The 27,767-nt window shown below is 43.6% G+C and overlaps 1 protein-coding gene and 1 long non-coding RNA gene across 4 annotated transcripts in view; one reads left to right on the top strand and one right to left on the bottom strand.

Annotated features, from left to right (window-relative positions):
- The window catches only part of LOC142567368 (uncharacterized), a 996,706-nt gene that overhangs the window by 540,424 nt on the left and 428,515 nt on the right, over positions 1-27,767 (bottom strand). The gene's annotated exons all lie outside the window — the stretch shown is intronic.
- Positions 8,383-17,245, top strand: LOC142567251 (uncharacterized). The gene is made up of 3 exons (XR_012825182.1): positions 8,383-9,018; positions 15,361-15,639; positions 16,728-17,245. It is a non-coding gene; the product is annotated as an uncharacterized LOC142567251 (long non-coding RNA).

Here is a 27,767-nt window from a genome sequence, read left to right as displayed (position 1 = left end):
GTGAAACGTGATAGTTGCCCGAACAACTACACTTCATGCCCTATTCGTGTCATGCGTTTTTGTGCGTACTCTTTTATTGTTAACTTTCGCCACAGGTGCACGCAGCGGTTTCAGGTCAAGGAGGAGCTTGTAAGGCGTTGCCGAAGCTCTTCTTCCAGCCGTTCGTCACGCTGATGATTCCTCCGGGTACAAAGCATTCACCAGTGGGCTCAATGGCTAGCTGACGATGACAAAACATGACGACGTGTACACATTGTTTCGGTCCTGTCTCACACGCTGCACATTTGGTCACGAAGTCTCGCATGGAGCGGCTGTCGCGGCGCGCAGCGGCGCCTGCCAAATCATTTGTCGTGGTCACCGCACGATGACGCCAAATTGCATCGCAAAATGCGGCAAGAAAACTCCTGGTAAAAGTGTATTCTATGGCGTTCCCCCACGGAATCCGGTAACCGTCATGGTCGTTTGACAGACGCGGCAGCTAACTGCGGAGTCAGCAAAGGAAGCAAGACGCGCCAGCTTGAGTCGAGCGTGACAACGCCTGTCTACGTGGCCCCACTCCTTTCGGTGTGTTCAGTGAAACAAAAGTGCGGAAGTGAGTGTGTGAACCATCGCTCTCAAAGGCGGGTCCTTTGACGAATATGGACACCCCGATTGGACGAAAGAAGGGCGGCAGGTTTCCCTGGCCTGGGGATCTAGGGAGGACAGAGGGGTTTTAGCGAATTTTTTCAGCTCCTCGGTGTGCTTCACTTCAGTCATGCTAGACGGATGAGATGTAACGTTCACCACTCTTCATGTAGATATTGTAAACAAATCCCGTACTCCTCGTTCTCGATCGATGAGAAGTTCATCCGCTCAATAACGTCCTTAGCGTGGATGAGTCGGACGACGGCATGGGCTATACTACCCCTTTTTGACATGCCCGACCTCAACTCTTAAATTATGGGGTAACCACTTTCTGATTATGGGACACGCCGTAGTGGAGGACTCCGGAAATTTCGTTCACCTGAGGTTCTTTAACCTGCACCTAAATCTAAGCACACGGGTGTTTTCGCATTTCGCCCCCGTCGAAATGCGGCCGCTCTGGCCGGGATTCGATCCGGTGACCTCGTGCTCAGCAGCCCACCATCATAGCCACTGAGCAACAACGGCGGGTGAGTGAGTGAGTGAGTGAGTGAGTGAGTGAGTGAGTGAGTGAGTGAGTGAGTGAGTGAGTGAGTGAGTGAGTGAGTGAGTGAGTGAGTGAGTGAGTGAGTGAATAAACTTTTATTCCAGCGCGTCAGATCGCGGGCGCGCTGGAATAAACCAGATAGGGATTGGCAGTCCTGTGAGACTTTAATGACCAGCTCGAAGGAAGAGGATCAAAGAGGAGCCATCCGCATGGCCCTGGACACCGCTGAGCTCCAAGAAGCATCAGCCAGCTGAAAAGGGAGGAGGAAGCCGAAGAGACAGGAAGACTCTTGACTCCTCGGGAATCTTTTTGGGGGTGCAAATAAACATTTCTCTCTCTATCTCTCTCTCTCTCTCTCTCTCTCTCTCTCTCTCTGCAGATGGAGCTTAGTGTCAGCCCATCTGCATCTGCAGATGGCAGACCGCGCTCGGAGGAAACTGTCCTAGGAACTTCTCCTAAGTTCAAGGCCACAAAGACCAACTCAGCTTCTTGAAAACGACTGCACACTGCAAACGAACGCTTGTGACTGTTAGCAGTCATTCGTCGTCGTGTGTCCACTCTGATTATCCCTTCACTATTCTTATCTTTCTTTTCACTTGTCTATTTTTCCCCCTTCCCATTTGTAGGGGAATTTGTAGGGCCCTTGATGTGACGGTTTCTTTCATAGGCGCACTTACCGACCGGGGGGGTCTCACAAAAGGCCCAGTCACGCGCGCAGTGGCTTTACTCTATACACATAATTGAAACAAAACACATAGGAGCAAAAATGTTTTACAATAATATGCTAGCGTAATTGGGCGCTGCTGGCGGGCGGGGGCAAACATATGTCACGCGCTTCTGTGGACCGCTTATCAATAAAGCGGGACTTCCAGGGTTATTAATTGCGCTACCTTTGTTAACCGAGCGACTTACCAACAAAGTAGTCACCAGAGTAAGCCGTAGGCTTATCTACCCGGGGGGGGGGGGGGGGGGGGGGGGCTAGGTATGCCTTTTTGCAGTTCCCGTCATAACAAACGACAACTTCCGCAAGTCGCATCATGACCAGTTTTTTGGGGGACCGCTATACCCGTACTTCAATCAGCTTGCACACAATTAACCTGCGAGCGAGGGGGAGGTACGGAGTCCGTATAAAGTAGTATAATCAGCCGCGCCCAACGACTGGTGTGCCTTGGGGCATGAAATCGTTGGATTATCAAGTGCCAGAACTATTTATCTCTGTTCAGAGATAGCCTACACAGCGGTGCAGTCTCAGTATGTTATCCCCATCAAAAATCTAATAAGAACTTCTTACAGGTTCAGGTGCACGTTAAAGAATCCCAGGTGCGCCGCCCAAATTTCTGCAGTCCCTTACTACGGCGTGCCTCATAATCAGATCGTGGTTTTGACACGTAAAGCCCCATATTTTTTTCTCTTACAAGTATAAATGTCGAATTTCATTGTGTAATCACGACTTATCGCAGATACGCTCGTGAAAATGACCTTGGTCGAACGTACAGAGCCATTTCAATATCTATAGAACACTGACTTCATTTTTTTCTAAAAGCGTGTGTCACTTCTGACATTGACGATTTCATGTTCAGGCTGTTTTTAAATAAGAGCTACACTATTACTTGTTTCCCAGCAGCAGAAAAAACAGCAGCTATTTTGTATTCTGAAAAGAAAAAATGAGGGCCACTTTTTGGTGGCGTGTACTGAAAATTTCTCCCGTGAAGGTTCCTTATGTGCTCTGAAAACAATTACTGAATAGTCGCTTTCTCCCAACTTTTGTGAGCTATACACAACATTTAGTTGTTTACCCCTGGTATCCAGAGTAAAATATGTGGGGCACGGTGTTTATATTTATTCGAAGTACGAAACAATGTTCTGAGTGACAAGCGATATATCTTTATACTGTGTAGGTTCATTACAGCCTTTGTGGAAAGACGGTTCCAGGATGCCATACTGCACCTTGTATGGATTGGGGGGCTCAGTCCCACCGCTCGTAACCAGTTGTCAAGATTGGAGTCGGGCATGAATTAGATGGTAGCTGGCCCATGCCGTCGTCAAACTTATCCACGCTGAGGACGTTGTTGAAGGGAAGGACTGCTTCTCATCGAGAACGAGGAATACGGGTTTATTTACAGTATCTACATAAGGACGTTGTAGTTAATCACTCTAGCATGACTGCGAGAGAAAGAACTGAGCAGCCGCACAAGAGCGGTTTATAAACACTCGGTCCTTCCTCGATCCCAAGGTGAGGGAAACGTTCGACCAGCCATCGTAAACGAGTCCCCTCTCTGCGGGACGGCTTACACACACACACTTCCGCACAGGTTCACGCTCCTCAACTGAGGTCAGGCTGTCTTCGCGGAACTCGGGGCTTACGTCAGGAAAGGTGTCTTTTATTCCCCGAGCTGACCCCTGCAGCGCGGCCGGTTGCCCATTGTCTTGCGCACGACCTACTGTATTTATACAGTAGGTCGTGGTCTTGCCTCTTGAACGGCGCGTGGGAAGGGGCGTCGAACTACGTTCACTCGGGGACTCCCCCGCTCCGCTCGCGGCAGACTGGGTAGGCGGTGTCGTGCTCCGGCACAAAGCCTTATTCGTCGAACTCATCTCGGCTCCTGCGGCGGAGAGTCGAGGAGGCGCGTATTGTCCTCCGGACACAGTCGACTTAGTGACGCTCTGGCTAGAGGGTTGCGGCGGCCTTCCAGGAAAAATTTGACGCCGCTGTCGCAACTGGCTGGCAAAACTTGCACCTCAGCAGGCCGTTCTTAAAAAGCTCTAATCGAAATGCTTCCCAGACCCCTGAAAGAACAGCACAAGAGAAGGTTGAAATCCCGAGAAAATAGACAGAACATTTAACGCAATGCTTTGCGAAACTTTCACTTTCCTGCTTTAACAGGAAGCTTTAGCACGGGTGCTCCTATCAAGATACACGTGAAAGGAGAATTCGTTTTACTCGGCAACGACTCCACCAAATGTGGCGAGGTTTGTTGTATTAAAAAAAAAACAAAAAAATTTTTTTATTTAGGTCGTCAATTTACTATAATATTGGCAAAAATCTAAAATTTTTAATAAACGAAACAATTAAGTTTACAAATATGTAACTCACCAACGAAAGATAACACAATTCTGTGAATTGCATGTAATAGTAAATCTAAAGCGGACAAAATTCACATTTCACACATGAATCTCAAAAAATTTAGTGATATGAAAATACAGCTTTCGCAGAACCCTTGTACACAACGTAACAGATTCACGTAAGATATAAAATGACATATCGAATTTGTCCGCTTTCGATGATCGAATGGGTGCCGTTTACAGAACCGCGATATCTGTTCTTAATGCAGAGCTATTAATTTATAAACTTCGTGCTTCTATCTTTTCAAACTTGCGAATTTTCGAAAATCATTTTAACAAAATTCAGGCCCTAAATCAACATTCTGGTGGTTGCAACAGTCACTAGAATTTACCTGTCTCTCTGAAATGCAGCAAATTTCATTAAAATCGGTCCAGGGGTTACCTCGTAAAAATGTTTTTGCTTTTTACATGTATTTGAACCGGCCGCATCGGAGTTGGGCCCGAGCTAAAGCGTCCTCTTAAGAGGAGCCTTTAGCAAGTGCTAAAGCTTCCTCTTAGGGAGAGATAGAGATGCAAATTAGAGAAAGGCAGGGAGGTTAACCAGAATTAAAGCCTACGGTTTGCTACCCCGCACTAGGGGAAGGGAAAGGGTAATTGATTAGTAAAGACGGAAAGAAGAGCGAGGACAAAAAGAAAGGCGTGGAGAAAAAAAAAACGCTCTGAAGAACAGACGCAGGAACGAAAATTCGTGTGCTTGCAAATGAAGCCATAAGATATTTACGGAACACACCAAGCTTGAAGCACACACGTCTGCACGGACTGGATCCGTCCCTTCGACCCCAATCTGGACTCCCTCGACTCCAGACGACAGTACTTTGACGACTGTCGCTTGGTGTCGCTTGCACAAGATCCTTCGCCTTACGAGTCGGTATGGACGAGAGCGCGGCTTGCAGTCACTGCGGCGGCGAGGAGTTTAGAACGCTTGCCACCGTCCTCGCGCGCACCGGTTATCGCTAGCGCCCGTGTTGGCACGCCTTGACGACAAGCCACTTTCAGAACAGACAGTCTTGGAATGCCGACATGAAATGTCGTCGCACCGAAAGTCGGTCAAGGCTCTGTTGACCTATCGCGAACACCGTAACTCTCTCGCTTTGTACAGCAGAACTCGAACCATTACACGTTAGAAGCCATAAATAATAAATATTAAGGCACTGTGTTTATGCTTATATAAAGAATAAAAGCTTGTCGACGAATCAACAGAAGCATTTCCCTGGAAAGTTCGCATATGTGTGGCAGCTAGTTATCGCTGGCATTGGCGTGATATGAATAATGCACATCTTAATTGTGGCGTTCGATGCAAACGCGTGCGGATATACAAAAGTAGCAAGCGTTTCAAACGACAAAACTACGTCAGCGCAAGCTGAACACGCGCTCATGATTGCATCAACACCAATATTCTATTATTTTTAAATTTTGCGGAATCTTTAACACTAGCCTGTTGCAGATAACGTAACTCTAGTCCTTAAGCTGGATTATTCAGAGAGGGGGACATTACTTGCGTGAGAAATATAAACGCATATTGAACGAATTATCGAAAATTCAATAATTAACTTCTTAACTAATTACCTTACGGGACATATTGCAATCTACAAATTACCAGTGCGTTTGCAAGGCGTACCCACTTGGAATAAATTTCCAGAACGGCACCAGTTTGGAGATATGCGCCAACAAACTCACCGTGAAAATGCACTGTTCCAGTTACTTTTTTTCACAAAACGCCCGTTATATGCATTGAAGCAGAAAATTAACAGGAGCGTCCATGCATTTCGTTTGACACTTTGAGAAATCATATCTCGAAAGTGGTATCATCCTGAAAATTCATTTCGAATAGATGCGTAATGCAAACTCACCGGCTATAATTCGTAAATTGCAACATATGTGCGGAAATTAATTAATGAACAAGTTAATTAGACCTTTTAATTAGTTAAATATGTGTTCAGACTTCTTGTGACAATAATGACTGCCTCTACGAATAGTTAAAGGGGTGGAGACATCAAAATTTTTGTTCATGCGTTTGTTGATTCAAACTTTGCGTCATGCTTCAGGGAGCACGATACACACAGCGGGATTCATATATATCCGATAAATAATTTAATAATAGCATTATTATACCGAGCGATTTCGGTTTCTGGGCTACGAGGGATGCAATGACGTCACAGAGGAGGAAACGCAACATGGCTTGGTCACGTGGGCCACAAAAATAGTGACGTAAATAGTGATGCTGCGTCGTCTGCTCGCGCATACGCGTGCTCTGCCAGCAGAGGTCAACAATTGGCGATTCGAAGCGCATGTCGCGATTATTATAATTATTCCGAAGAGCGACAACAACGGTAAGAGTCTGTGAGAGTCGGTGATTCATTCCGAAGCGCCGTAAGCTTTAGCTTTGAAGTGAACCGGAAAAGTGAACCATGTTGCGCGCCTTCAAAAGCAGCCACTACCTATTGTAGTGCTTTGAAGCGTTGTAAAGGAGACACTCGAAGCGGGAAAATTTCGCCACTAAATGAGGACCGCAGCGTACGAGGGAATTTAAACTCGTTTTCAGCTCGTTTCGGCGCGCCCGAAGCAGCCGACGCGGCCGCTATGTCCACGTGATCCCACCTAGCACGTCACGCCGATGGTGGCGCCAGATTTTCCAGTCCGCAAGTTTCGGTTTCGCTTGCCTGGAACCGTGATTTGAAGCGCTAAACTAGGCAAACTGGTATTTAATTAACAACGCAATGAACAGCGACGGAGAAACAACGAAAGGGACAGATCAATGTTTCATTTATGATTTAAGACTCAAAATGATTTTAGACACTTAAAGGTTACTTCAACTCGGCTGTCCTCTAAGGTCCTCCAGCGCTGATGCTATGACATGGAAGGTAGCATGTATGATCCATATTAATAAAGAATGGGAGAAAAAAGTGAAAGAAAATGTTCCTTTCAGCTTTTACGATTATACGGAAGGGTAACGTTGGCTTATGCTCACCAATAAACATGAATCTTCAGCGATAACCCATTTGCATTGTCCATTTGTTCGTCCGGCATCCTGAGGTGCGCTATTCGTCTCCCTTGGGGGCTAATCGAACTTTTTCAGAACGTATTCGTCTTCCCATCTTTCTTTCTGCGCATAGTGAGACATGCGCCATCGGCGCCAGTCCAAATGCAAATTCACCGCCGTTTTCTTCGTGCTTTCGCTTGTGCCAGCTATTAGTAAAAATGCCAAACGTCAGACTTATGAAAAACAACCACGATAAATTTTTTTGGCTGCCAAAGAGCAGGCGCCCACGGTGATTCGGCTGTGGTCGTCTGCTAGCCGAGTTCCGAGCAGGTTCCGAGCCTTGACTTCACGCCACGCCTAAATTGTACCAGTAACCTTCCTACATGCTTGAAAAAATTTCTGCACTTTTGTTTCAAGCCCAAGTAATCTTTTATGAAGTTAACAAATAATTTTGGAAAGACTTAGCCAAATTCAGCACATGTTGCTGATGCTGTAAAAGCTCTGAAAACGCTGGCATGCGGGTTGCCAAGTTTTCATAGAAATGTTCATTGTTGCCTGAATTTTATAGCAATAGAAAGAAATATAAGCTGTATCTTCGTGATTTATAGTACAATACTTTATGACATTAAAAAAAAGAATCTTCCAAACAACCTACAGCACTACACTAAGAGGCTCATTCAATGACATAACCGAGCACGTCATAGCCCATGTAGACCGACTTTTGAGTTTGCAGGTTGCTTGACTTTTATGTTTATTCACGAATACCCCCTCACAGCCGACAACAATTAACAAAATTATAAGATTGAAAACAATGCATTGAAAATTTTTAACACATAAAATAAAATCTTGCACAAAAGTGCTTTTATTTTCAGTGTTGCCTGGCATTGACCATTTCTTTGTGTACATGGTTGCCTAATTTTTGTGTCAAATGCATAATTTAACACCATAATTATATATTGTAAAACTGTTCATTGTTTGTGCAAATTCTATTTCATATACTGTGCGTTGTTATTAGACGTTTCAGTGCCCGTTTTAGTACTACGCTCATTTAGCGCGTCGCGGTCCGCATGAAGCGCACCTGGCGCAGGGCGCACAAATTAAATGTGCGCTTCCCACATCATATTGCTTCAGCAAACATACGGCAACATTTTGCAAAGCCGTGTGCGTTAAATTTTGCTTATCGACTGTCTGGCCGCACAGCATCTCTTCCTGAAGCCGCTTCCATCCTTGTTGGTGGTGGCCCCGCAAATCCGTAATTTTGTTTTTTCTTTTTCCGAAACCGTCGCTTTGTCCGAGGGACATTAAAGTTAGTTTAACATGCCTGATGGGGTGCTGTAGGTAAGCTTCTCATCAAACTTTGAACACATGTTTTCCAAACATGCGAGTGTCGTCAAAACGTTCCACCGGATAGCCCATGGCTACGACTAATCCGTGCCCACAGACCATAAGCTGCCAACGAACTCGCATATAGAAAGCAGGTGCATTGTGGAACGTCTGTATGCGTTCTAGTGGGTCTGCCCGCGTAGTCATCACGGAGGACTGTTCTTCGAGGCTGTAGATATTCAAGATCGAAGCCATCGGTGTCGTCGCCTACAATGGGTGTCCGCTCGTGGATGATGCCGGCCGTGATTTGATGAAACTTGCAATGCGCACCAGAGTCTTGCTTCGGCTCCTATCCGTTCCTAAATTAACATCTGACCCCGATTACATGCATGTTACGAGCAATGCTAAGTCCCAGCACGATAAGGTAATTTTGCGTATGATGAAAGTGAATGAAAATAATGGTTTTGCAGTCATTGAACCCCCATTTCTAGGCCACAGAGTTAGCACAGAGGTATTTCCACCTGTGAAATTTAATATCACTACAGTAAACGCTCAGTCCACCCCCCTCATTTATATTTACTTCTGGGGTTTTACGTGCCAAAACCACGATATGATTATGAGGCACGCCGTTGTGGAGGACTCCGCGTACTGATTTTGTCTACCTGGGTTTCTTTAACATGCACCTAAAAGCGCTACGTCAATCCACTAAAAAATAAAATATACTGAGTCCAGTTGGATTTTTTTATGTGACCCAACTGGTTCCAATTGGACGTCATTGGAGGGCCAAGTTCCAAATGGGCTTCATGCAAAGTCCAGTTGATTGCAGTTGCACATCAATGGAGTGATTGCTATGCCAATTGGTCCCAAATGGACCCACTTAGAAGCCACTAGATGAGTAATCTTGGGAAACAACGAAATAGTTTATAGTAACAATAGCAGAATTATAATGGTAGTTTCCAAGTAAAAGATTTTTGTATTGGTGTGATCAATGGAGAGAAGTATTTACCTTTGTATCAAGTTAAAAATCTCTGGTCAAATTTTATCAATCTCATGAACCACTGGCACCACTTGATCAATCAAATATTGGTTTCAACACTTCACGTCTGTCGCATAGTGAAGTGGTAAATGTTGGTTATGTCAGTTAAGAGGATTGCTGTAGTGTGTTCATGCATGAGTTGCTTCTCAAAAGTTTCGAGTATATTGGTGTCGTGTCAAGGTGGGGGAGGGCCCACCTGTCTTTTTTTTTTTCATTCCTTGTCTTTCATGTTAGTCCCAACAAGTTCAATTCTCAAAGGTGTCAGTGTCAAAGATGTTCAGTTCAAAGGTGTCTCAGAGTTGCCTTCCAGCAATTTTTCTTACTCATTCATGCAAACATAGTTCTTGTTTTTTGCATTCTTTTGAGTGCGTGCAAATGTTGCCATTTTGTGGTCTTATTTGTTGAGTTGCAGCATGTATATGAGTGGTGCTTTGGTGCTGGGTTTACACTGCAGTTCCTACAGTTTATATGCAGTTGTCAAAAAGATGGGGTAAGTATACATTAAACCATAAAGTGCAGATTAAATTGGACCAATCGACTTAAACATAATAGAATAAATTGAAGATTAAGGATATGAAAATTGCGTGATGCAGGTGCTGGAAAGCATGCAGGCAGAAAAAATGAGGAGAGAACATTCCGCAACACAACTGAAGCCAAACCATATTTGTCCAAAACTTAATTTATTTTGATAATCACATCTGACTGCACGGCAGGTTTTAGTGCTGTACAAATGTGCATTGATTAAAAACTACCGGGCACCAAATGTTCTTAGCCGATATTCTGTGTCTCAGAGGTCGTGTTGTGTTGATACTGTGAGGGAAAAAGCGAGGACAACGGCTTCACACAGAGCAAGCCAGCCAAGGCTGGCTGCATGACGTCATGCTCTCTCTTAGTTTATTTCCTTCCTCCATGCTCAAAAACATGCAAGTTAGGCTCCCCATCTAACTAGTGAATGCCCTCTTGCACTCATTCATGATCTCGACGTAATATATATTGCATGCATAAATTTAGTGCATTAAATTAACCATATAATGGACAGTGCTGCACTACCACTGTACCACAACATGTTCTTATCTATTGCACCTCGCATCCTCTCCAGAAACACTCTAGAAAATTTCAGTGAGACTATGCATCCACAGCAGAGTTCTCAAGCATGAATTAACAATGCATGACTCTTGCTCATCCCACTAGCTGCTGGCAAAGGCTCTGTCACTGTTCAACATGCTACTTTAATTCTGTCCAGGGGTTGCAATACAAGGGACATTCTTTTCAGCAATGCATTCAAAACAGGTATTTGTATACATGCAGTAGAAATATTTGAATTAGGCCTGTGTGATTGATCAATTAACATTAATTCAGTATAATTAATGAATGCTTTAATTACAATGTCTTTCTTATTGCAAATAATCACGCAAGGCCACATGAGCAAAATCAGGCAAGCACTGGCACTTATGTCGCCACTTTGCCTGCGCCATAGCACGAGAGGGAATGGCAGATAGAGATACAATATTCAGAATATAAAATCGCACCTGGGTGTATCTAGGGCAAAAGCCACCCTTGAACTCTGCAGGCAAATGTAAAAATTGCAAAGTTTGTTTCTTTTTTAAAGTTTGAGCACAAAAGTCATCAGTTTGAAATTTTGAAGCTTGTATGTGCATGTAGATCTACATATTTGACTAGCCAATTGAATGGTTCCAATAATTCAGTTAAAAAAATATTTGTCAACCAGCGCAAGTGTGTGTGTGTGTGTGTGTGCGTGTGCGTGCGCGCGTGTGTGCGTGTGTGTGTGTGTGTGTGCGTGTGTGTGCGTGCGTGCGTGCGTGTGCGTGCGTGTGTGTGTGTGTGGAAAGAGAGAGACAGAGAGGGAGAGGCTGTCCTTAATGGAATACTATTATATATACAGCCGTTAACTTTTATACTAGTATTTGATATGACAGTATAACGTATGAGCAATGTCTCACATGGTCTTCTGGTGGTCTTCATGGTCTGGCGGTCTTCATTTAAAAGTTCTCCAAAGTTGTCAACAGTCTCGGGAAACATAAACTCCCTAAGCTCTCAATCTACCAGTGACATACTTTCTCAAAGTCTTGAAACACTGCCCAATATATCTCGTGTAAATATCATTCTCAGCTACTAAACAAGGGCTAGCTACTGGAGCATTTACTAGGTGTTATTCCCTTGAAATTTATTGAGTATGATAAAGAATAATGTTGCATCTTCTCTGCAGTGTGCAGTCCACACTGAAATCTCCAATTAAAGCACCCATATTGCATGTGGTCACTAAAGCTTATGAGCCCAAACCCTTAATATTCACAGCATGATGCCACTCAGCACAGTAAAGATTAAAGATGATGCAACACAGCTCCCATCAAAATGTGAGCTGCAGCCCATTGTTGTCAGAATGTGAGAACATTTGAGTTTACAGTTCCCACTGGACGACTAGTTTTCACCATATGGAGTTTTTGAATATGCACCTATGTTTAAGCACAAAGGCAGTTGTGCTATTAAGTACCACAGCTGCTGAGCCACCATGCAGGCTATAGCGAAAATGTGGACATTTCATGTGCAACTTAGTATCGGTCAACAAAGATGACGGGCACACCATAATGTTTAACCTGCAGCTCCTACACTTTAGTTTGTTCAATTAACCAAACGAGTCTTGAAAAAATCTGTGAGGTGGAGGAAGTTACATTATGGTGCATGCCAAATTCCCTTTTTCAGTTCCATTAGTATAGGCAAATAGTATAAAAGATTTTAAGGCATATTGAGGGGACATAAAAACATTTGTAATGGAGACAATAGCAATAAGAAAACTCGTTAGCAACATTGTAATATATGTGTGTATAGCACACATAGTATCGAGGAGGCCCAAACAGCTAGGTGCCTGTCCTGGTCACAACTTATTCAAGCCAGCCAGCCATGGTGTCAATGGTCCCAAGAGCGCAGCAGTTTCATGCAACTTCTTAGACCAGGGGCACAAGCATGTTTTAATGACTTGCAATTGCTAGTCTAGTGTGTGGTAATGTTTTATATTAGACACACTATTGCTAATTGTCACAAGAACACAGAGGTACGTTCCTGCTATAATGCATTGCGTGATAGGAAACTGTGTACAAAAAAGGCACAAAGAGGAAAAAGATATACCACCTACATAAGCAGCTGTTCAGGTTGAGTGCGTGTGAAAGCCAAGAAATTGTAAAAAGAACTTTTTTTTTTGGGGGGGGGGGGGTGGAGAGGGGGGTCAAAGCTAGTAGTGGCAATGCAGACAGGTGTAACATAGCATAGTTCTGTCTCAGCTGCTGAGGTATTATCGTGAGCTATATGATGGGCCATGCTTTATTTCATCATATGTCAGCCGCTGATCAGCCCACCTTTATTTCTGTCTACACTCATATTCTGTCTACACCGCATGAGCATTGTCACAGCAGCAGTACTTACCGGTACATTCGAAGGTACTATAACTTTACTAGTCTTTCTGATACTTAAGTCATTGGATGAAATACTTCTTGCATTATAGAAATGTAGGCTGGGCAGGACTGCATTCGGCGAAATTAACAGTGCTTCCCTTTCTACTTTCTCTTCGATGATGGCTGCTGTTGTATAATGATCAAATGGGTCTGAGGCTATCTGACACTGCCTTTTGTGTTGCCTTTTGTAGTGCGTATGTACAGTAAACCACAAAAGTTTACAGACCACATGAGCTCAGCAAATGTTCAATTTCCGAGCAGCCTGTAACAGTAGTAAGCAAAAACTGAAGATCACAATATTGGTCACATATACTAGTGGTAGAGGCTAAATGCAAATACTAGACTGTATTGTGTGGCTGTGCAGATATTCACCTTTTTCTCAGATTTAGTGCTCCATACAATTTTGTGGTAGTGCATCTAGAGGGCAGGGGCCGATGCCAGGATGGAAATAGCAAATGCAAGCAGCCTATAACAGTAGTCAGTAAAACTGAAGATCACAGTGTTGTTCACATATACTGGAGGTTGTAAATGCAAATACTAGGCTGCATTGTGTGGCTGTAGAGATATTCAGCTTTTTCTCACATTTAGTGCTCCGTACAATTTTGTGGTTGACTGTACATCTAGAGTGAGGGCAGGAGCCTATGCCAGGATGGAAATAGCAAGCACAAGTTGCAAGAAGTAACTTCCCATTATAAATACATTATGAGACGCATTCAAATATATGATTTTCTCGTCAAATTAAATAACAATTGGATATTTTCTCACTTTTAAACAAAATGAAATATAAAAGTTGCATGAAGTACATTTTGTATGAAACAAAGAAGGCTTACTTACAATATCTGATGTATGATTTCCATGCAGCGAAGCGAGGAATTTATAAAGAAACAACTGAATGGTGATTGTGTTTAGCTCACTATAACAAGTGTGGTAATGAAACACAAGAACAGCACGTCCCCAGATGTTGAAGGAGCAAAGTATTAATACTGCAGATCCATAAATCGTATTAAAAAAAGGAATTAAGCAAACATGGTGGGATCACCCTAATAATAAGCTGCATGTTTTCCGAAATTGAGAAAAGTTCGTCAGCTGCCTAAAGACGCACTCTTACAAAATGACTAAATGATTGAACAGAAACTATAGCTACTCCACGCGTTTACATAGCAACTGCTGCCTCCTTGCTGCCTGCAACTTCTGCCTGCATTTTAAACTGCCACCTCTTCCATCTGGCTGTTTCACTGTCAATTTCAACAGCCGTAACATCCTGATATTTAAAGAGACATAAATATTCGATAACTTCAAAGCGAATTCTCGAGCCGAATAGCATTCAAACAAAACTCACAATTTTTGCACGCCCCTACTTATTATGGTTATGTCATCACTCTTTGCTATGTTCGATGATAATGGACATTATTCAGTTCAATGCGCAGGCCTTATTTCAGCCAAACTTAAGAAGCATGTACAGGTCGGCGCACAGTTAGAGGGAAAATGCAAGTGCGTGGCTCATGCTCTACGCAGGACCATGTACGGGAAGCGGCGAAAAGCAAGCACATGTGCGAAACAGCGCAGGAGTGGCGGAAACCGCGTGTCGTCTGCTACCAAATCGCCCCTTTGCTTAGCTTACGCATGGCCACCCTGGCGTGCAATCGCACAATCAGCTTCAAGGAGAAACATTTAATTCCGTGCTGCCACCTGTGAGACCTAGAAAACATATAAGTACTACACTCACTTCTACAACAGTGGCATAGAATGGGAATAATCAGAGGCAGAACTATGTTACGGAGAACGGTACTTTTTGGACACGACAAATGTTGCTGTGCTGCATCTTGTGCAAGCATTCGGCAGACAGAAACAGATTCACAACGCCGTCGGTAACTGCAAATTCTTCTGTATGTATTTGCTTATCTATGTTAGTGTCACTTCCTCACTGTCGTTTCTGGAGGAAAAGAGCGTTACTTTCGAATAACTTATACATGTTCGCGTTTCCTGATTCGCCAATGGTAGCTTTACATGGCGTTTCGTATTTTCCAGCAACTCGACAGGCTGGGCACGTCGTAGCCAGACCACTGAAACATGGTGCACGCAACAGTGCTGGAAACAAACTGCAGTGTCACTCGTTTAGTTAGGTCAATCGCCACGCACCATCTAAAAAGTTAATGTGTTTTGAGTTCTCTCAATAACGTCCGAACGCAAAGCTTCCTCCAGAAAAACAGCGCTTCATGTCACCTATAATGTTCTGAAAGCTCAGTCATTTCAATGCTCTTAGCATCCAGATGGCTGGCAAGTCAAGTGCAACTTTGCTGTTGCATTCATCGCAACCACGGCTCAAGATGTGTGGCCGCCCAGCCGCATGCCACGCCTCACGCCACGCACTGGCGAAGCAATGGAGTGGCAGAACACGACGCAAGTTGCATGTTGCCCCAAGTCGCACATGAGCTTGTTTTTGCCACTTCCCGTACATGGCGCTGCGCAAAGCATTATGAGCCAAGCACTTGGGTGTTGCCTCTAAGAGTGGACCGGCCTGTACAACAAGTCGAACTGTGAGGTACCTTATTCAATACATATAGTGCATGGAAGTGAAAGTCAAGAAAAAGAATTCAGTATTTTGTATCCTTTTATTAGGTTTCACCAGCAATGATACATTTCCACTTGCTCTGTCTCGAAATTCAGGCAACTTGCATATTTATGCTCTCTGTCTATTTTTACATATTAAGATGTATGGGGAACCATAAGATCAACTACAAAGTTCATGAATGTACAAGATCATACAACATATGCTCATCCTTCACAGCAATGTCAACACAGTGACACAAGCTTCTAAGAAAGGATCAGCAAGTTGCTTTTGACAGAGACACTAGTATAAAGAGCTAAGTCTCCATTATTCGATCCCATACTCTGCAAAATGTTATGGCATCTTTTTTAGCGGAATCTGTACACAAGTAACATATATGGAACTGCTCTTCACCAACAATTAGGAGAAGAGCAAGTAGGGGCCAACAATTTCTCGTATACATCTGTACTGTGTGGCTGGAATGTATTCGGACTATGACAACCACCCAGCAGACTCGTTCCCGTGCTCTTTGGAACACGTCGAATGTGTACTGTAAGGTTGCAACTGAACAGATCTGCATTCCAAGGATGGTGCACAAAAAAAAAAAAAACAGTAAAATTTGGCCGTTAGAAGATGTTTGACTGACACGAACAAACATTTGCGCAGCATTAACAGCCAACAATTTGGACATGCTCATAAAAGGCTGAAGTTTACGGTTATTCGATTAAAATGATGCAGGTGGCATGGCACTATTCTGCCAAGTGTGATTGTAAAGTGTTCAGTCATATGCAATGTGTACATGTAGTCATAGCTGCATTATTTTGACCATGTTTACCACTTCTGAAGTGACGATCATTTATTAAACAAATAAATTTTAAGGTTATTATCACTCAAAAAGTAAGAAAAGTATGTGATGCTTAATCTTTTGAATTTTTTTAGGTATGTTGGCCAAAATTTAGCAGAAGCAAATGGCAACACAGCAGGTTGTGTTATTTGGCTCGTCCAAACAGCTCATTAAAAGATTATGAGATGTGCATGCATTTTTTTGAGCGTAGCTCTTTGTTGCCTGTTTCTGCATTTAGTGGCGGCGTCGCTGTTGGTCCCTCACCGTAACCAGTTCCGTAGCCGGCACCAGCGCGCTGCTCTAGCTGCGCGCGCTCCTGGCACTCTTCGCTCCTCCTCCAACGCCACCCCTATGCGGCGGCAATCAGAGCGCCAGCTCGGTGGCGGCTGACCTCGATTAGGTGCTGCTCCCCAAGCTGAAACGCATAGCCGCTGCCGATCACCACTGACGGTTTATAATATAATCTGTCTGCCTATGTAAATAGTTTATTCTCAGTTAGTTCTTTCTAAGACATGAGCAAGGCAACCGGTGAAAGTGCTTCATCTGCCACTGCTGCTAAACGAGCTGCCCGAGTAGAGGCCCAGCACTATCGCCACCAGAATCCAGAGGTGCGCTACGCCAAACCAGGAATTGGTGCAGCAAGTCGAGCATATATCCATCTATTTCTACGACCACAAACATTCCTTCGTGACAATCAAGAACTGGGAACTGAGTGTTTCTTGAAGAGGGAATAAGTGCGAAGAATAAAAGGTTGTCTGTAACTGTACATGCATGTCTTACTCGAATTCTTTGCCTTAATATATCGAAAAGCCAAAACAACCGAAGAGCTGTGCAGAAATTTCGCATCAGGAAGTAACGTAATCGTCGGCAATTTTTTTAAGTGAAGAACTAAACATTGAAGATGTGCTTTACATAAAACACATTCTACTGCATGACACATCGGTGATAATAACATTGAACTTTGTAATAACTAGTATGCAGCATAATTCAATTTAGATCCCGACTAAAGCCAGGAAGGCAACATTATCACACAATTCTTTTGAGCTTTCAAGTGAATGTGAATATGCACATATGCTGCTCACACAACTGCAAGAACTAAAAGGTCTACAACAGCAGAGTTACGTCACTTCAGCATGCCAAAACGCAAGCATAATGAATAAATATTTTCCCAAAGCTCCTACAATATATGATTCCTTTCAACAGACACTTTACCTCAGATGTGCAGCTTTAATTATACAAATTCACTGTGCAGGATGAGAACATAAACAATTTATTGCTTATCCTAATTTACATTATTCTCGTTATTGTATTGTTTCCATGCTGTGAATTTGCATTATGGATCACAAATTAGCCCTGTCACACTTTTTGGTGCAGCTTTCTTCAGTATAGCTAGGTGCACCGTGTTCAGCGATATGGATAGAATATCCATAAAAAAAAACGCTCATAACACATATAAAGGCATGGTTTCAGTCTCATAACATTGTTAAATGTGGATGCAACTTGCATGCATGCAGGAATACTGGACAGTTGGAGATGAATACTATTGCTGCTAGATGTTTACAATTATTAATACAGCATAAATACAGCATCTAACCTGTTCGGTATAACAGAGTGGAATCTCATTAACAAGGAACTGAAAACTAGTTTCAATGAAACGGAGTTCCCAGAGTCCAGCTGACACAACACTATGGTGCAGGCTGAACTTGGGCTTTATGAATTAGCTTTGAACACTTTTGAATGCTTGAGAATGAGGCTTAGCCAAAAAAAGTTTTGCCAGCAGACAGCCACATTGTACTGGATCTATAGGATCCACACTTCAAAAAAACAAAATTATTTAGATCCTACGCATTTCGTGACGTGATTAGTTCTATAAAACTATCTGCACTGTGCCTTGCAGCATAGCAGCTTTATGCTCCTGCCTGAAAAGAGTTGTAGACTCTGACCATAACCCATGTGACCCACACAAGACTGTTCCTGGCATTGGCCCACACTACCATTGCACTGTCTCCAGGGTGACCCCTTTCACTACAATAGAGAAGCCTTACTGAGCAGATGCACCGAACCCAGGGAAGAAGGTACAGAAATGCTTTGTTTTGTTAAAGTAAGTATGCACTTCATGCTGTACATTTCTTGCAGTGAGGAAATTTACTGGGTGAATGAAGTATTTGAGCACATACTGATAACTTCAGAAATAGCTACAATAATTCTACCACAATTCAATATCGTAATTTAATATTTTCAGTCTTTTTCTTTTCCTGCTTTTTTTTATCAGACTGCCAGATAAAAGCATCTTCAACTTAGTTATTGACTGAACTCGGCTTCGATAATGGCTATATACTTGAATTAGATAGTGCGTATTGATGTTGGGCAGTGCTTCCTCATAAACAGCCTTTAGTGAGTTTTATTGTGTGGCTGTTTATAGTCTCCCTTTCAGTGATGCCACAGTAGCTAGGGGAATGTACGGCTCCATCTCCAGTGTGAGACTGAAAGCTGCTACCTTGGAATAAATGTACTAGATAGGCGAGAGGGGTTGATGTCAGTGATGTTAAGCAGTATACAGAGAGAATAAGAATTACTACGTCTATGGCAATTCGAAGCCATGTCCTCAAATACCTCGATCATGCACCCTATAGGTATTGTCTGTTGTTTTATTGCACAATTCCTTAGTAAGGAGAAGGGAGTTTAGCACCAGTACATCTGCAGGGGTAGTACAGGCACTGCCTATATCGGGTGTCGCAGTTGGACCAAGATTTAAAAAGAAACCCAGAGCTCTACAGAAATCGTACCGACTGCACACTAGCCGTAGTCGTTCACTTACAGCCAGTACTATCCTAAAAGCAATTAATACTTCGTGATGAAAAATCACGAAGTATTAATTGTTTTTAATTGGTGAACTTTTTATTATTGCTTGAATCATAAACTTATCAATTACAAGGTTGTAGGGCATCTCAAATACCTTCCGAATCAAGCATTTGTTTTGCGCTCAGCTTTGCCTCCTTGGTTTTTCCAAGAAAAAACAAAGGTGCGCCAGACATCTAGCTAAAAAACCAAATAGATACACACTCGTGTGCCGCTACTCAAGTGCTCCCAAGTGAATAGCCACGAATATACGGCCTTACTAGCGGCGGCAGCCCGCATATATTTTGCAGGCTTTTTTTGCTTTTTCTTGGAAAAAACAACCAGGCACACTTCAGCACAAAAGAAATGCCTGGTTCGGAGGTTATTTAAGGTGCCCTACAACTTTGTTTTGACATGTTTATGATTATCAAGCAATATTAAAAAGCTTAGTAATTAAAATCAATTATTAATACTTTGTGATGAGAAAAATACTAGCTGTAAGTACACACGATTGCCGCTATATATACTATGCAGTCGGCACGATTTCTCTAGAGCTCATGGGTTTTTAAAGAATCTTGGTCCAATTAGTTAACTGGGACACCCGGTTTATGTAAATAGGGCCCTTCGTATTCTGGTAAAATTCAGGAAATTCCCTATTTTACCATCAGGAACCAGTTTGATGAAAATCTGTTTAAAGTAGATTTCTCCCAGAAATTTGCCTTTTCATAAAACGTAATAAATCCAAATGTTACATAACTGATGAATGATGCCTGCTATGTACAAGGCAGGTGAGGGCGCGGCTTGCAACATTAGGCCACAGTGTGTGTGTGTGTGTGTGTGTGTGTGTGTGTGTGTGTGTGTGTGTGTGCGTGTGTGCGCGCGCGTGCGTGCGTGCGTGCGGGGAAACTGCTCGTTCGGAGCAGTGACAGCTGAACGCTCACTATAAGTTTTCAGCCAGTATATAAGTCAAGTGAAGGCAGTGAAGTGAGCGAGCGAATGTCGCTCCGTTGGATATGCATCGAAACGTCTGCGGTTCTGCTAGCAGACGTCACAAAGCTCCTTCGCGACTGGTTGGCGGAGGGAACCGCTGCGCTCACGTACTCGCACTGCCGGACTGCCCCGCACAATTGGCCATTCCTGCGGCGGCGGCGGCTTCTCCGCAATAGCGCGTGCACGGGGCCAGTAGGGGGGGGGGGTGTCATATACGGCTGAAGACACCCGAAAATTGTCGATATCCTCGTCTTCCTCGACTACACCCGGCGGGGATGACAGAAGAGATATCGGCCCCGGGTGCCAGACCACCTAGCTACGCCACTGGTCGAGATAGCCCTTCTTTCCTGGCAAACTAGGACAGGTGCCTTCCCCCAGTCGATTGCGTGGCCCCCTGAAGAGGCATGCTCAGCCTAAATTGTAAAGGGCCAAATCGAAGCTCTGCTTATTTTGGACAATCACTGAAATGCAACCAGTTTCCCTACACACAACAGAAATTCTATATATTCACGCACACAGCTTACCCATACTGCTTTATCAACCTCACTTATATATGTCACAAGCAATCATATCAAAGGCGAGCACGTGCGACTGCATATTTAATTAAGCCTGGCAGTCATGTCAGTGAAACGCAACGTAATTGCGCGCGCGCTCGCGCTTCAAAAACACAAGTGACCCACTATAACTGAGCTGGGCTGACTGTTTCAAGCGCAAGTCGGCAGTGTAATACCTGTACCCGTGATATCAGCCGCGTGGCCGATATCGGTGCGAGCGCCGCCGAAGACCGCGCCGCGGCGGTGGTTTGCCCATTCTATAGCGAAACAATTAAATGTGTATGAGTACTGTTCATTTTGCATGGACACCGAATATCTCAATAAAAAGAAGGATCGGAAGAACCGAAAGGGGCTGAATTGGTTACCACGCACATACAATAAAATAAGTGACAAAATGACGGAAGCAATTAATGGAACACGGGTATGGATTGGGCGCCAACGAGACAAAGTTTGTCCCAGCGGGATTATGCGTCCATATACCTAAATGGCCAGTGTTTGAGTCACTTTCCCAATGTTTTAGTCACGCTAGTTTTGGTGTTGCGCTGCGGAGCTCTAGGTCCCGGGTTCGATACTGCCTGTGGCTACCGCATTTCGATGACGGAGGCCACGAAACTATTCGCAACTTTCACCGCCTATAGGTGGCGCTACTCGAAATTCAATATGGCTGTCGTTAAGGGGATCGTGTAGACGCCACCGGCTACTGCACACGCTGCATCGGATCGCATAGTGTTTCCGGCCGCAGCGTGGTATTGTCATGTCTTCATTTCAAAGGCCACTGACTCTGGGATGTATTATGACCCACATCGGGGGTTCAGAAACGCGTGTTCGGTGACTGGTTGAAGGTGAAGAAGTGTTGAACGCAGGACACATCGTTTGCTGCGGCTTGAAAGAATGCACAGTCTCGTCGTACACCGTCCAAGGATTGTACCTGCAAACATCACAAGTGCGGCAGAAACCGCACGAGCTGTGGTTCGAATTTAGGAGCGACGAAACCATAAAAATGGGTACATGTGCTATTTACTGCCTTTGCTTTTTTTTTTTCTTGCGAGTCCCTCGTCGAATAGGCTTCAGTGGCCGCACTTCAGGAAATTAAAACAGCTCACTGTGCTTACTGCAGAGGCGTGAGCGGGCCCTAACGCTCCATGAAAATGAATTTCTTGCTGCTGGTGCGTGTGGCGTGGTATACGTGTACTACATATTCGGTCGTCCGCTCGTAGTTTGAACACGCGAGTACATGGCTGCGCTCGTCAGCCTGCAACTGCGTCTGACACATGTGCGTTTCCAGGCAGACTGGTTTATGCGTAAAGGGTCCACGAGTTGCTGCTTCACGTCTTCTGCATTTTTGCTACGATGTGCGGCTGTGAGCTCGGCTACACGTTAAGAGGGGCCCCGTGTACTGCCACGGCTTCGGTGTCCGAACCCTTGCCTCGCGTTGCCTGGCAAACTATGCTGCCTTTGTGCGCTAGTAAACAAAGGGTATTCGCTCGCATTCATTTGCTAAAGCATCTTCTATGCAGTCGTACAGCACATGGCAAACGTTTAATGATGCCGCAAAGCTGATTTCATCGCCGTAGGAGCATTACATTGATTTGGTCATTCTCCGATGAACCGTAGAACTCGATTCGCCTGCTCACACCTCAAAAGTGGTTCTTCCAGTACTTACATGAATATTTTTTTTTTTTTTTGAGCCCAGATGCAAAAAGCCGCTAAGAAAATACTGCACGAAGGCAGCACGAAAGGAAAAGAGATACACAATGAAACGGGAGAAAGCGCAATACGTCACGTTTATTCACATAACATGAAGAGTGCCTGTCCTGCATTGGCGCAACAATTTTTTTTCTTACAGGGCCACTGCTCTTGCAAAGCAGGCAAGCAAGCAGGCAACACAGGCTGTGAGCCGTACCTGCTGTGCGTATCCTCACCAACCAGCATGCACAAAAGTTTGAGGAACTTCTCTTCTATGAAGTCGCATTCAGAGACTGGGACAAGTTAAGAATTTACAGAGCTGATATGAACCATTTGAGTACTCAGCTAGCAAAATTTTATAAGGATATGGTTGCTGTGAGCCCAGCACAAGCAGTTAGAATTTGTGCCGAGACTGCTGGGCAAAATAATACACAGTGGCAAAGAGAGCGAATGCTCAGAATAACAGGAAGCAAGTGCCACACATTGTAGATTTGCGCCATCACCAACAAACAGCTGGCAAACAAAATTGAAAAACTTCCAAGGAAACGACGCCACGAGATATGACAAGGCGTCCGAGAAGCCAGCTCTCGAAGAGTATGCACTTAACACATTGTTTTCGTGACAGGCTTCCCAATGCGCAATTTCACTGCCCACTCCTTTTTCATTCGTTCCTCGCAAGGAAACGAGTGAAGGCTTACCTCGCCTTTGACTGCACAGCGTGTGCACTGAGGCACACAGCACATTTTGTTGCTTTTGTACGTCTTGCCCATTTCATCAAGCACGTAACCCGTCAAAACAGTGTCACTGCGAAAGGCAACCTGTGCCTCAGCTGCGTAGATGACTGAAGAGCTCTGAAATACCGCTGTAAAAAGCGACCCCAATCAAATACAAAACAAAGGCTTCAACGCACCACACTAACTGAACACGGGCGACGCGGGTACGAAACGCGGGCATCCCCTCGTTGAGGCTTACGACGGCTGCCGCATGGCGTCGCTACCATCTGTGAAAGTTGCGAATAGCCTCTTCGCACAAAACTTATTTATGGCAGCGGCAAGCAGGCCTGTGAAATGTTTATTCGATTCAACCAAGTTTCTCTGCAACCATTAACGGTACATTGCACCTAGGCATTCGACTCCCCGCGGCACAGCGGTACACCATGCACCCCCATGCTATAAGATTGCACGAAGTGCAAGCAAGGTGCCGCGGCAGTTCACTGCACCCTTGAACCTTGCAGTGAGGGGGTGCAGCCCAGTGCAGCACAACTGGCACAACCTGCCCCCTTCTTGCGGGTGCTCACTTTTAACGCTGCGATCCCGGTACTTTCAGGTCGTGAGCAGCATTCGCGTATCAGCGTGACATATATAGTTTTCCCGATAATCGAGCGTGTAGCGCTAATGAAATCAAGTGCATACTCACAACACCAAATGTCCTAAGGACGTCCCAAGCAAGTACTGAAGTCCCAAGTCCAAAAAAAGAAGTAATATGGATGTCCCATGGACTTAAGCGAACGGATGTCCAATAAACGTCCCAGAATAGTACATAAATGGGCTCCTGCGTGCAATATATATAAATATATATATATAGAGTCACACTCATACATATGCTTATTTCACGAGTATTTTATGTGCCATCCCAGTACACGTACGCCCTCAAATTAAACTTGTGTAAGCCTGCACACATAATATGCATTACGGAGGCGAGAACACAAAATGTCGCATATTTACTGTAATTTTGCATATGAATTCTGCCGTTCGCACGTTAATTAGCAAGCGCAATACGTACGTGCGTGAAAATATCGCGCGATAGGCTACGTTGGTCGTTAGTCCCACATTTATGTATACATCATTCTTCCGCACTAAACCGGTTCAACTCCGATGGCGCGAGAATGTAGTTCAACGTAAACATTATTGGGGATTGAAACAATGCCTCCTTTACTAGATGCCTGCCGCGTTGCTCGCTTTCCCATTGTAGCGGCGATTCCCTTAGTTGAAGTTAGTTCAGCATAAATTCCGTGAGGCGGCGCTCGTTGCCTTTTTGCGGAGGAGAGAAAAGGGGGAGGGTCCGGAACCGAGCTACCGGACAACGCGGCAGGCATCTAGTAAAGGAGGCATTGATTGAAACCATCCATGCGACAGACCAGCCGGACCTGCCTACATACTTCCTACTTGCCAAATTCTCGGAGAAGCGGCGAACAGTTTCGGTTTCAGTTCTTCTTGAATTTATCTTTTACTCCATAACTAATTCCAAATAGGCAGAGAAAACACAATAAAACAAAAGCTTTATTATTAGTATTTAAAATACCGAATAGCTTTTTTTTTTACTTTTGACCTTATTATATGTTCCTTATATAAGACCCGGCCTTATGAGTATCGATATGTATCACTGTTGGTACGGTACGGCTTTATGACGTAGTCGAGGTTAGTTCGCGGGTTTCTTTTGCCTAGAGCTTGTAGATATTTGAGCTTATCAGTCTTAAGTTGATCCTGCATTATTTGATAAAGCACCTTCAGGCTATATTTTTTCCTTCGTACCTCAAGAAGATCCAAGTTGCAATGCTGTAACATAAGAGTGACCGATTCCTTCCTTCAGTACGTCGAACAAATAAAACGCGCCACGAGACTCTGTATCCTTTCCAACTTCCTCTTAAGCATCACTTGATGGGGACTCCAAACAACGGCTGAATATTCTAGTATTGTCCTAATGAAGGCGGTGTATGCAATAAGTTTTACATTATGCTACGCACGTTCCAGTTTTTTTCTCAGAAAATATAACTTTTGATAGGCAGTCATGCAGACGTTATCTATATGTTGGTTCCATGTCAATTTTGCTTGTATTCCTGTATTCTCTTCGGCAAAACCACTTATCTGGGGAACTGATCATGATAAGTGCTCACGAGCCTTTTAAAGAACAGCCTTGAACCCTACTCGTGCACTGGTAAAATGTATAGATGCAGTGAAATTGAAACAAGGCAAAATAGCAAACATGATGCGGTATTTGTCAGACAGTTATGTCAGCAATTTTTGCATAAAACAATTTACTTGGAGCATACTAGCACTACAAAGCACCCATCTTTCTTGTTAGGCATACATTATTACCACAAGCTCTTTAAGGGTGGTCACAAATGCTGGCTTTAATGAGGAACTATAGAGGTTAAAGGCAGCCATGAAAATGTATTAAGAAATTATGCAATGTGTAGCATTTACTTAGATAGGAGAGCCTCTAAAGTTGCCATAAGGCCTTGATAGCTGTGGATGAGCGAACAGTTGTAGCCCTATTTGGAGCATGAGAAATGAACATTAAGAACGAAACATAATCTGTAACAAGTCGTAATGTGCAATTAAAAAATCTTTCTATACTTTTAAAGAGACAGTGAAATGAAATTAGTGTCCCAATTTCCTTTTCTTTTTACTTCATTTAGGTTCAACATACTGATTTTAGTAACACAACAAAGCAGAGGGGTGAAGCACATAAGAAAAATGCTAGTCTGTTTTTATATTCTGCCTTCTCTATATTCAAAGTTCAGTAAAGTTAACTTAGAAAGCTACGGTGAAGCCATTGCTTCAGCCTGTATGGTGCATAACAGCAGCAATCTGCTGCTGCAAACCCAAGCAGCCTAACTGCTTGGGTTTACAGTGCCTTAATTATCTGTATTCTATAGTACCTTTTAAGTCTGAGCTACTGGAAGATTGATTAAGGTGACCAACATGCTGAACCAGTAGTTTACTGAGTAAAATACATGGAGAAGGGTGGAAAGATAGGACAGAGCACAGGGAATGTATTCCGTGTCCACCTAGTGGAAATGTCCATTTCATTCCGCTGCTGAAGTTCTGATTGGCTGGGCTGGGGGGTATGCATGAGAAGGAGACATGCTTCCCCAGCTAATTTGCACTTCAGCAGAAGAGGATATGGACATGTCCACTATATGAATACTTACAAAGCTATTTAATAAAGTACTTCTGTAACCAACATGCCTGCTATGCCATCCTTGCTTTCAATGTCTCTCTTAGTAAAAGTGTGAAAGAACCAGGTTTGTGCATGAAAAGTTTTTCTGAGGGTGTGTGCCTTGAAGCCCATAGTGGTAATCACAGGAAACGCAGGTGGATCCAGGGAAGCACCAAAGGGCAAGCCTTCATCGAAACAAATATGGAGGGAAGTGACTGCATGCTCAAACTTGTCAGCTCACCAGTTTGCCAAGACCAAGTGATGTCAGAAGTTGATGAAGCCTACATGGTTAATGTATAACTGCTCAGGCCGAAATTTAGATACTTTTTATGAGGACTACATATTTACTGGAAATCTCAAAATAATTATTTTAGTGCAGAATACCTTCCACTAGTTGCGACGTCCTTGAAAGAATGAAAATGTTTGAGTTGTACTTGTGTGGTGCATGAAGTTACTTTAAAAAAAGAACCTCAGCAATGGAAATAAAATGCAAAGAGTAGTACTCGAAATATATTTAGGGCTAGATGAATTCAAATAATAATAATAAGCAAATGAAGATCTGGCATAAAATATAGATGTTTCGGCTCCCACATGAAAGCCTTGTTCACACTGCAGATTGTGAACAAAGCTCCAGTTGAACCAGCTCTTATTTTTCATTTTTATGGTTGGCATCTAATTTTAAACTACTTACCGTGACTCTTTTGACCAAACCAGACAGGCTGCCGTCAAACTCTTCACTACTTCAATGCATATAATTGGAGGTTGGCAAATACATGGTATCGATTAGTCAAACACTGATGCATACAGTTGCCCTCGCACGAGAGGCAGTAACGGCACTGTACTTATCTTTTCCTTTTCTCCTTTTAAAACCACTCTGCATACAGTTAGAGCAGGAATATTTCTCTTGGTATTAAGCACCATGCTTGTATTGTCTAGTAAAAAAAAGACACCTATCAAAGAAGATTAGGATTATTTGTAAACAAACATAATTATACCTCATATACTTGTAGCAGATGTAGCGCTTCTCAAGAATCACGTCCAAACTGCACACGCTAAAACATTAAGCTGTGATATTCAAAACGACAAGCACATATGTTTTGCTCGCCAAGTGACTTTTAGTGTGCTCAGTTATGTAAAGTATGCTATTGTATGATTAATGTAATTTGCTAATGTAAAGAAAGAACAAGCCAGGATCTCTTGCTTCATATATATTAATATATATAAGCGACAACATTAATATAGATAAGCGAGATTACGTGCAGCCACCA

This window comes from Dermacentor variabilis, chromosome 1 (genome assembly GCF_050947875.1).
Source record: "Dermacentor variabilis isolate Ectoservices chromosome 1, ASM5094787v1, whole genome shotgun sequence".
NCBI classification, from domain to species: domain Eukaryota; kingdom Metazoa; phylum Arthropoda; class Arachnida; order Ixodida; family Ixodidae; genus Dermacentor; species Dermacentor variabilis.
Note: the sequence above shows the minus strand (reverse complement) of the source record. Positions and strands in the feature narration are given on the sequence as shown.